Below are 12,898 nucleotides of genomic sequence, written 5' to 3' on the forward strand. Positions count from 1 at the left end.
ATGAGAAAAAGGAAAAAAGATAAATAAGGCAATGCTTTAATAATATCACCTTACTAGGCAGAGTAAAAATATTTTCTGGTGGCTCATATGTGTGTTTCAAATACCCCTTTAACTAATTTGGTACCGGAGGTGGTACTTAGTATGGAAAGTCTGGTGACTTCTTAAAGGGCATCACTAGAAGCTCGCAAATGCCATTATAATAATTCTCAATGATTCATCAAATTCTCAGTGCTAGATACGCTGGCGACTGGGTGCTACCAAAGCAGGGCATACAATATAAAGAGGTGCCTTAGAGGCGACGAGAAAGAAAGAGGGAAATTATAAAGACGAGGGTATGTAATATACATAAAGAGAACAGTCGCAAAAGGGGAAGAAGAAGGGAGATGAAGTAGCAGAATCGGGCACTCTCCTCTGGAATGAGAAGGGCCGGAATTCTCTAAAAGGAGATATGGCAAGGTGCCAGGGCACTATTGCAGAGAGAGCCTATGGTCTCCTCCAAGTGTTGCTGGAATCCTCGGCGTCCTCTACCTCTCTTTCTTTGACCTCTCTGAGGTCGATTTGACGATGCCGTGGGAAGACTCGAAAGACTGACATCCGCTGAAGATGCTGTGATAGCATTGGCCTCAACTGCTGCGACAGTCAGAACAACAGCATGCACCCCCATGCATAGCACTACTTAATTCAGTCCAGGATGATCTTCAGCCAACCAAAGGTTGGCAGAGTCCTTACGCTTGAACTGGTTAGCTGCTGACGGAGGTGAAGAGGAGGAGGTTATTATGGGCTCCCGATTTTGGGTGACTGACTCCGGGGTAGTTTGCAAGGCCACACCATTGGTGGAGCTTCTGCTACGGTCAGATATGCCCTTCCACAGCCTCTGGCGACAGTAGCAGAGTTGAGCCGACTGCAGCGGAGAAATAGGCTGGACAGGGAGCTTCGAGAGGAAGACTCGAATCTTGCTTGAGTACTGGCACTGAGGCCACTCCTGGCAGACTAGGAGGACTCAGATGTGGCTCAACATGCATAAGGGGCAGAGCACAGCATTGCCTGATACCTTCAAATGGCGCTGGCTATGCAACGGCATGTCCAGGGGGGACTGCAGAAGGTAAGGGCGGAAGCCCTGAGACAGTTCAAAATTAGGTTTAATGTCTTGTCCTAGCAAGACGACATACTCACTGGGAATGTATGTAACCATCGTCAGAGTACATACTTTCAAACAGTTGTCCCCAGTGTAGGCAGAACTTTTACTGCCTCGTGGTACCCCTGTAGGTGTATACTATACACCTTCATTGATAAATTGTAGATGCGCCGTTTTCCAATGGAGGAACCATAACTGCATCTTATGTTGCTGAACTTGAAATATTCCGTGACTCACATGCAAGTGCTTCCTGCACCCTCCTCGTAGAAGTATCATAGATCCCTGGTTTGCCCCAAAAATTATCCTAAGATGACTCCACATGAGTCATCGAAGATTTTTAGTCCTTGTAGTAGTAGCAATCTGTGACCTCGTCATCCATGTGGTGAAGACCAAACATCTGGTGCAGTAGATCCTAACTTGTTTTCATTTGCCACCACTCGGTATGAGCTTGGGAATTCTCTAGAGTCAACGTGTGTCCGTGTTTCGTCATGAACAGGTTCTAACTGACCCCTTGACAAGTCTATGTATTACTAGAAAGAAATTCCTACTTTGACACACGAATCTGTCATGAACTAACATGACCAACAATTACTAAAGACTGAAATTCCTCACTAAAATAAACATGGTCTTTGCCCGCTGACCCCTTTTTAAAGTTACTGGGAGAACTTTTATCACTAACTGACTACTCGCAATTAATCCCTTATCTGACAAGTACACCAACAAAACCCTGTAACCTCCATCAAAATATAATGTTCGACACTCTTTCTATGTTATGTATCTCAAGATAAATTCTATCCCCTCACTACAATATAAACCCTATGTAAAGATATCATTAAAACCACTTAATCCCAGTTACGGATTTCCCCCTATAAAGATTAATACTTCAGCTCTTTTTCCACATTACTAAATGTAGTTCGTATCACACACAAAAATTGCTGCAACAAATAAGTCAGTAGCAATCCATGAATAATCCCTTGAAATTTCTCATAATGGAACGTCATCATCTAGAATTCCGGAAGGAGGTAAAAGCCTCTGAGTCCCCAACTCCAAAAGAAAATATCAACAACTGGTCTCATCCGAGACACCACAACATTGTCAGCACCAAACAGCCTCTTTATTCAAAACGTCCCCCAAACAGCGACAATCTCCTGTCTAGTTAGTTGCATAAACCGAGAAGTCACCATTGACCTCAAATTAACCCCAATCCTCATTAATCCTCACCGGGGAATCCTCAATAAGTCCTCACTAATACCACAAAACCTCATTAATCCTCAAAAATCCTCAAGAAATCCTCACTGATACCACAGAACCACATTAATCCTCAAAAATCCTCATCACTGGTACCCAAAATGTCTATTCCATTATATAACCACCAATATGAAATACACCGCCTCAGAATAAATCTTAAGCCATTTAAACACCGCCTAATATACCTCAAAAGGAAACCACTTGTGATACCGCCAAATATATATAACACCAAATAAACCACCTCGGCGGGATATAACCTCAGAGAGGCACAATCCATGAATTATCAACCATAGACTGCCATATTACCACTGGTGAAAATAACATCATAAATACAACGCCTCACCAGAAAATATCAACCATAAACGGTCAAAATAACACTGATAAATATAACCTCATAAAATATACCTCTTCACCAGAAAATATCTACCATAAACCACCAAAATAACACTGGTGAATATAACCTCATGGAATACACCACCTCACCAGAAAACTGTATAACCAAAATGGGCCAATACCACCCCCAAGAGCGATAATGCCATAAAGAACCACAATCACCACCTCATTGACTCATAACACCACAGATCACTACCAGAAATCACCACCGAAAGTCATCAACACCAGAAATCACCACCAAGAGTCATCACCAAAAATCATCACCACCAAAAGTCAAAACCAAAAATTCCTTATAATATTTCTCCACTCCACGGTATTCCACTAATAAATAACACTGATTAACTAAAATATAAAACTTCTACAGGTCTGTGTATTTCACACTTCATCATCCATTTGCAAAATATAAAAAAAAAAAAAATCTTACAGCGCAATGTCACTTTTTTATCATTTTCCCGTCTTCTTGATCTTTAATATATGTGTCAATCTAGACTGACCTGTCTTTTCATTTAAGACTACAAATCTGTTTCCTCTCGTTTCCTCAATAACTCTATAAGGACCCTCAAACTTTGGACCTTTTAATTTAATTAATCTCACATTAATTTTCACGAACACATCATCCCCAATAGCAACTTTAACATCTAATGATTTCCCGATGCTTTTTTCCACCATTTCTCTGGTTTTAGCCTCTAGATTACAGCAGAGACAAGCATGTCTCTCCTTTGCCGTAGAGATTAATGCTTTGATTGTATTATTTCTATGAGAATACAATCAAGGCAACAAATCAAATGTGCCTTACGCCCGTGTCAGGTAATAGCAGCGCCATCTATTGTTTTTTTTTTTTTTTTTTTTTTTTGTCAGGTAATCGCAGTGCCATCTATTGTTTGGTTTGGTAGTTGTTTATGGAGGTGAGTTGGAGCTCATTTTTTTTTTTATCTGACTATCCTTGTTTGTTTTCTGTGAGTGACTTCAATCTTCGCCCTCACTTATTTGTGATTGCCGCCTGCCACCTACCACTACATATGAAGGTATTTATATTTTACATAAATATAACTAAATGAATAGTTTGTATAGCTTGTCTAAATTTTGATTAGTGTGGTTGAATATAAATTATATAGTGTAGTGATTATTTTTATTTCGTGATATTTTAATGGATTGTTCAATTATTGTTGATGGGTTGTTAAAATGTTGTGACTTTATAATACGTAGTTTGATATGTATATATTTTTCCAGGCTCCTACTTTTACACATTAGAATTTCTCTTACTTGGGTTCCTTTTGGCCTAGCTGCGTAACTCTGGCTAAGTAGCTATATAGACTTGTTAACCAATTCACTGATGAACTTATGAAGCTTGTGACCTCCTACCAACAGTTGACTCCTATCCATTGCTTCAGATTTTCAATAAGAAGTCATCATATTCTTAAGTTATCTTCTCATAAAAAAAGAACATACGTAGATCTGTTATAATAATAATAATAATAATAATAATAATAATAATAATAATAATAATAATAATAACCAATAAACAATAAACAATAAACATAAACCATTAACCATTAACCTTAACATTAACCATTAACCATTAACCTTAACCATTAACCATTAACCATTAACCATTAACCATTAACCATTAACCATTAACAACAACAACAACAACAACAACAACAACAACAACAATTAATATAGTAAATAATAATAGTAATAATTACTAGTAATAGTATAGTATACTAGTAATAATAATTAAAGTAATACTAGTAATAATAGTAATAATTATAAGTTAAATAGTAATAATAATAATAATAATAGTAATAAAATAATAATAAATAATAGGTATAATAATAATAATAATAATTAATAATAGCAAATAATAATATAATAATAAGTAGTAATATAATAATAATAACTAACAATAATAATATTAATAATAGTAATAATAGTAAATGTAATAATAATAGTAATAATAGTAATAATAATAATAATAATATTAAGAAATAATAGTTAATAGTAAATAATAATAATAATAGTAATAATAATAATAATAATAATAAATAATAATAAATAATAATAATTAATAATAATAATACTAATAATAATAAAATAATTAATAATTAGTAATAATAATAAATATAATAATAGTAATAATAATAATAATAAGTAATTAATAATAGTCAATAATAATAGTAATACTAGTAATTACTAGTAATATACTAAGTAATAATGTAATAAAATAGTATTAATAGTAATAGTAGTAATATAATAATAAATAATATAATAATAATGTAATAATAATAATAATACTAATAGTATAATAATATAGTAATATAATAATAGTAATAATAATAATGATAATAGTAATATATAGTAAATCATCATAGTAATAATGATAATAATATAGTACTTATAATAGTAATAATAATAATAAGTATAATAATAAAATAATAATAATCATATAATAGTAATAGTAATAGTAATAGTAAGGATAATAAGTAATAATATCGTAATAATAAATAGTAATGATAGGAATATAATAGTAATGAAGTATAATTAATAGTAATTATTAGTATATAATAGTAATGATAGTATAGTTATTAATATTAAATAATAGTATTATAATAATAATAGTATTCATACTATAATATACGTAAATAATAATAATAGTATTAATATAAGAGTAATATCTATAGGATATAAATATATATAATATAATATAATAATTAATAATTTTCAGCTTTGGAATATACAATATACAGACAGTAACATACACAATCTAGATACATGAGACATGATAAAAAAATGAATAATTGGCACTTATTCATAAAATAGATGAGGTAGCATAAAAGATAGTAGTCATAATACTGGTAATAACAGTAATAATATTGGTGAGAAAAAAATGCATTGAGAGTTATAACAGTTAGTGCACAGATTATATAACCTAAATTTCAACTAGAGACCTTTGGTGGTTGCAGTAGTCATGTACAGAGAACTAAATACGAAAATTGAATGTAAAAAAACTTTAACTTTATAGTATTCGCAGTAATAATTAAAAAGTAAAATATCAGCAATAAATATAATAAAAATGACAGAATCTGCAGATGACATCTTGCCAATACAGAGATTAAGTCCTTTACGGGACAAAGACCTCATTTTCCCATCTTTCCCACAATTTAGATCAACTTCTTGCTTCGCTCCTTAGGATGCTTTGTACGAGTGAGTTGCTGCTGTTTCTCACTCGGGTTACCAGACTGGACATTGTTTGCCTTACAATAATTTTCAAATTGTCCAGTTGGGTTTTCTATGAACATCTGTGTGGCGGGGTGGTAGCGGAGAGTGTTTGTTAGGCGTCTCAAAATGTCATTGTGCACAACAGTGATACGTCTCATGGTCTCTCTGGTATAGTTCATCCAGAGGGAACGCCCATAGATACTGTAGCAGTACGAGCGGAAGAGCAGCAGTTTCACGTCTCGGTGACAGAAGGCAAACCTCCTTACAATCATGCGGCCAGTTGCACATAGTTTACGACGCCTCTGTTCAATGTCTGCCGTATCTTTTAGGTCGTCGGTGATAATGTGACCCAAATACTGAAATTCGTGCACAAATTCGAGCCGATGGTTTCCGAGGAAAATTTGTGGTTCTTCGGAGCAGTGACATTCCTCTGCATATTGGCGGCAAGTGTTGATGAGTCATTCGAGACTTTGCACTGATGGGGAAATCATAACCATATCATCGGCGTAACAGAGGTTGTTTATAGTTGTTTCACTGGCAGTGCATCCGATTGGGAAGAGAGTTCAATTTGACATTCAAAGCATCTGTGTACGTATTAAACAAGTATGAAGAGAGAATGTCCCCTTGCCGAGGCCCGTTAGGGAGCCAAAGGTGTACAATAATACGTTACCCCATTTGACACAGAATTGCTGTGTGGAGAACCAGCAATGTAAAATGCCAATTAGATATAGGGGTGTGCCTCTTTTATGCAGCTTCAGGAAGCGCTTCAGGTAGCTTACTCTGTCAAATGCTTTTCTCACATCCACAAAACAAAGGAAAATAGGAATGGCTGATGATAGGTAGTAGTTCAGCAATTCTTTCAGTAAGTAGATGCAGGTGTCGGTTGAGTGGTTTGCTTTAAACCCGAACTGGTTGTCAGTTGTGTGTAGAACGGGGAGAAGTCTCACTAGAAGAACCGACTCGGGTATCTTCGATGCAATCGTTGTGATTGCAATCAGCCGGTAGTTGCCAGGGTCAGCCGCATCCTTTAGCTTGTTTTTGATTAATGGTATCAAGTGAACTAAGAGTAGGGAGTCTGGAAGAAACTGGTGAATTATGCACGCATTGAATAGGGCAACTAGCAAAATGTAAATTATCGGATGACAGAATTTGAAAGCCACTGCGGGAAGGCCATCACAGCCAGGCAATTTATTATTAGGTAGGCTGTTTATGGTATTGCTGATGTTACCTGGCGTAATACAGTCTGCAAAAAGAAATTGAATGTTGTCAGTAAGGAGGTTATCTACATCCCTTCAGGAATCTTGATCATTTATGCAATTCAGGATAATGTTGAAATGATCGCCCCACATGCTTGCGATAGCCTCGCCTCCGGCTGCTTCTCCTACTCTCTGTAATAGCTTTTTAGTTTTGGGATTTAAGGACTGGGTATCTTTCCAAAGATGAGGATAATCACCAGATTCTGAGTTTATAGACATTGCATCGGCTCTTAGTTTTTTTCATTTAATCTGCAGTGCTTAAGAGCAAGTTTGAACTGCGCTCTCGCCTGTCTCATTAGTAATGCAGTGTGTCCTTCCCTCGGGCTACCATTTTGCCTCCACAATAAAAACATTTCTCGTGAGTATGTATACAGATCTTTAACCAAGTCAGTCCATCCAGGTATATTACGAGAATTACCTTGACGAAATCTATAGGCAGTCCTGCCCGAAGCAAGCATTGCGGAGATTATGCTTGAATAGAATTCATTCAGATCCCTCCTGTGGTGGTCATTTCTACAATTTGTGTTAGTACAAAGTAAGGCGTCTGCCAGTTGAACTATTGAACGCAACCTGGTTTCCGTGGTCGCCCTAAAATATCTGGTTTTCTGTTGGTTTTTAAAGTTCCAGTTTACCGCTGGTGGGCGGTCAGTTAGGAGGTTCACTGTAGGGAGGGAAGGGGTACTGAATGACACCTGTAATGGGATGTGATTGTAGCCCGTTGCAAGATCGTAGCAAATATTGCAGGTCATAACACAATATGAAGTTGTGGAGATGTGATGCAGTGGTCCAGCCAGGAGATTGTAATTGCATCTGTTCTATTATGTACATAACAATAGGAGGAGGGAGGGAGGATCATGCAGTAATAATCGAAATTATTGTTATTTTCTCATGGCATATAAACATTAATTATTAGGATTTTAGAGTTCCCTACTATCACTTGAAGCCCCAGCAATCTGTCACTCCTGTAGGGCATTACCTTTATCATATTGTCTAACGATTTGTGCCATAGGAAAGAAAGGCCCCCTTTCGAGCGACCGGCTATGATTTGATCTGTAACTTGCATCGATGAAGTCGAGAAGGTTCTGAAGTCTTCATGTGTTGAATTGCAGATGACAAGGCCATGTGGCTAGAGGAGCGTTCCTTGCAATGCAATGATACCCTTGAAGTTTTTGCAGAGCATTTTTAGGAGAGGAATGTTCCGCTTGAGGCCAAAAATATTCCAAGAGATTATGTTTAATGTACCCATGGCTACTCATGAAGATGGGAGATGAATGCGCTGATCATTAGGGTGGATGGGGGGTTAGCCAGGGGGAGTGGGCAGTCACACGCCGTGGGCAGTTGGTTGGCACTTGCGGTGTAAATGATCCTGGTTGGGATGTCAGTAAGTTCCCTTGGCTTGTAATTCAGTCCATGACCGGCATTTTGTATACTGAAAACTACGGCAGGGATTTGCTAAATCACCCTTATCGAAATCTGGCGAGGCTTTTGCCTCTGTGAATGCCTCTGCATCACTTGTAATTCCCTTAGCCTCTAGGAAATTATTAACCCCTTCGATACAAATCTGCACTAGCTGGGACAGAACGCTATCAATAATACCTCGAAAAGGACGAACCCCTCCTGCAGCATTGTGACTTTATGCAGCAAAATATGATCATTGTTACCTGCTTCCGGCATTTTGTCTTTCTTAGAGAAACTCTTATTATTCAGGATTTGCCCTGACCTCAACATCATCAATAATGTTTATCCACTATTCCTCCACTAATCACCAATGCAAAAAAAATAATGTATCAATCACCAGCAGAAATAAAAAAAAAATACATGTACCAATCCCCAACACATATATTTCCCAAGTAAATATTTCCCAGTTCTACAGGATAAAAACTGTGTTCCTGCCCTTCAAGTTCAAGGTAACCAATCAGCTGATCAAATCTGTGTCATTGCCTGCAACAGAAAACGGGAAGAAGAGAGAGAGAAAGAGAATGAGAGATGAACCTTTGCTTCTCGTCTCTAACTCTGTATTTGCTGAATCTGCATAGTCACCTACCCAGCACTCCCCGCCTATCTCTCACACACTCTCACATACAAAAAATGAAACTAAAATGCACCAGTGAGAAAATTGTTTAAAAAAATTAAAAGGAAATATTGAACACTTACATTGTCATTAAGGAATGGCACATTAAACACGAAGTCATCTACAATGCATTAGAGCGTATATATTTTTAATCCCACAAGCAACCTATGGTAATTGCCATAAAATAGCCCCCACTGCACTTATAAAACACGTCATGTTCACACATTCTGTACAACGCTACTGTCTTAGGAGGCTGACACTTCGACCACCCAATTTCCACTGACTTCAACTTGAACAGGTTTGTCAGGAATAGAGGGACATTTGCCAAAAATACCTAACTATAATCCCTTTCCTCTAACATCTACATGATCCCCTTACTCCTATGTAACCCCCAATCTCTCCAGAAATGTAATCCATAGGACTGATTGCCTTTCCTGCCTACCACAAACTGTTATAGTGTGAAATGACTCTGTTTAACTAAAGGAGAGAATTCCTACCTGGTAACGTCACCTACCTTCGATGCTCCCATTGCCTGCCCTCTCTGCATAGCTGAAATGAATAATTGAATCTAGGTTCTTATTAAAACTCTTGACATACAAATATAGTCTTTATTTCTCCAAAACAGCTAACATGAAAGTTAAATAAGATGAATTCAAAATCCCCCCAAAATCATTAAAACATCATTATTAAAATTGTCACCCTATTCTCACTGTCAAAGAAACCCATTAGTCTTTCTCAAATACATGTCAATAGAGAATTCGTTTTTAGTAGTGACAAACCGAATCAATCTGTAAAAGAAATCACAATTATCAAAAACTGTAATATTAAAGTTCACCAATAATATTAAGTGTCGCACTGCACTTCCCCTTCTCAGAATGTTTGAAAATAACTGTCACTGCTTTAAATGTTCTGTATCTCATCACTTTACCTTAATTGATGGCTCTTCTGGACGCCTTCATGTAGCTTGTGATCACCACTAAAGTTCTTGTCTAATGATCCCATAGATTACTACCTAGGGATTATATTCCATTCATGTGTCTGGACGAACTCACACACACTAATGGACATACGAACTTATGCACGGTAATGAGCGCACTAACACATGCACGCTATTCTGCACCGATGTACATGCGTTTTCCCATGTATCATGAACACGCCATATTAAGTGTACAAACTGATTTATGCACAGAACTGCATTTTTCAGACGTCATGGTCATATGACTTTGACTATTCCAGGTCATTTGCACGCTCCGCGATTTCGCTGGTGTGATCGGTAATATTATGATGCGTAAGCTTGTCTCATCTCGTTCCAGTGTTTTTAAGCTTTCCAAAACAATTGACACTACTATTTTTGCATTACAGTCTTGTTCACGTTACCCATTGCCGACCTACTTTTCCCTATTACATATATACGGGTCTCACCTAAGTATAGGAAGGCGACCCGTTGAATGTTATAGCTTACGACTATCTTACGCAAGTATGGTCTTTCTACTTCCCATTTCGTCAGAGTGACTTCGATGCAGAGAGATTTCTAAGTTCCCATTAGTATCTTCCTTAAGTGTAGAGGCGATGACTCAAACTCTGAGTTAACAAACTTTAACAATTTATTAAGAACTACATCTCTGGAGTACAGGAAGAGTTAGTTTCAGAGAACTGCTCTTGATGGAGAGAAGTAGAGATCTGAAGTTACAAAGTCTTTCACAAAGATAACAGAACAAAGCTATCTCAGCATACATAACATACAGACAGACGAACATGTGACTAGGAAGTCACGTGTTACCTCTGCAGGTGATAGGTCACCAGCTTCTCATAGGAAGGGCGCTGTGACCTGTTTTGCCAGATAGTGGTAATGATTGCACAGGCAAATGCAAATCAGGCCACTGCAAGCATAGCACGTCAGCGTCTAGCTTACGTCCTGTTTTGAATACATATCACACTCCTATCTCGCCAGTGACCCCTTTGGTCATGGGGATATTTTCATATATATAAAATATATTATTTATAATGTAATTTATTACACATAGCATGTGTGTTTACGTGTACATATGTGTGGGTGTGTATGTGTAGGGAAAAAGAAATGATATTAAATCCAGTAAGTTCAGAAAAGTCAAATGCAGATGTTATATATAGTACATGCAAACTCGATACAACAATTGCTGGGGAAAGAGCCAGACTCTTGTCATCATAATTTATTATTTACAAATCATCGACATTGGTATTTTTCATATAATAAATCATGTTTATAAAAAGGGTCCCTACTACATACAATTCATTCATTATCTGAAAGAAGGGTGATTCAAACATCGAGCTGTAATTTGAATTTATTTCAGAACAGGATTTCAAAAGTGATGTACCACTGATCTCTCGACTAGTGAAGTTAAGCACCACTGGTCGTGCTCAGCTCTCGGATGGGTGCCCCTTAATAAATATCTTGCGCCGTTGGCATGTAAATTGCCGTAACCATTACCAAGACTCATGACAGTCCTTTGAAGTTTTATGTGAATGATGTTGGTCGCAACGAGACCCGGAATACAGAGAGGGTGAGTGGTAGATATATTGGCTTCCAGTTTTCTGAATTTGCTCTTCCCCTGCACGAGTTTCACAACTTCCTTGCTTTACTAATTATTAATATTAGCCATACTTCAGCACTAGCCTGAAAAGCAGAATGCCACATGCCCAAGGGTTTCAAGAGGAAAAGCAGTACATTATAGAAAGCATGATAGAGAGGTAAATAAAAAATCTGAAGTAGAAATAACTTGGGGAAATGTTTTCTGTAAGCTTTAAGAATTCTGCATGTGTTTTTCTACTTTTTAGTCTTTATCATTTTGCTCTCTCTCTCTCTCTCTCTCTCTCTCTCTCTCTCTCTCTCTCTCTCTCTCTCTCTTAACTACAACAAATATTTTTTTCCAGTTTGCCTAGCAAAGAATATGAAGTTTAAATTCCGCTGTAAGAGAATAAAAATGCATACAAGGCCACAAGGTTATAACCTAAAGTCAATTCCGATTACTACCGATGGAAAAAAATCATTTACTTAATTATTCTTCAAAAAGACCAAAAGGAGAAGACTTACACTTTGCTTGGCAACATTTCATCTATTCAATTCGTGCTTAAGGATGCAAGTAAGAGCAAACATAATTAAGCAGACTGACTTAAACAGGTAATTATGAGAGCCAGCGTTATGTATTCCAAAGGTATATAACGCAGTCCAGGATTCAATGTATTCCTTGCATTTACCTCCCCATCATTGCAGTTGAATTATGAATTTGTTTGTTCGTGTTCAATTTTAATTTCTTATATCAAGTTAACTGAAGAAATGTTTGTTTAATAAGGATTTTATCTAACGTTTTACTATTAAGCATTAACATGTATAAGGAAAGGAACTGTGCTAAGATTTTTGAACGTGATTAAGAGAAATGGAAATTTTTGTAATGATCTATTGCGTGCAATAAAGCAACGTGAAAACGATTATTAATTAATACACTACAAAATATTTTGCCCATTCAAAGAGGTTCAGCATTTTCCGTTGGTTTGATCAAATCGAGACATTAAACAGTGATAGGTCGAGGAGAAATATCC

Source organism: Macrobrachium nipponense, chromosome 14 (assembly GCF_015104395.2).
Source record: "Macrobrachium nipponense isolate FS-2020 chromosome 14, ASM1510439v2, whole genome shotgun sequence".
Lineage (NCBI taxonomy): Eukaryota > Metazoa > Arthropoda > Malacostraca > Decapoda > Palaemonidae > Macrobrachium > Macrobrachium nipponense.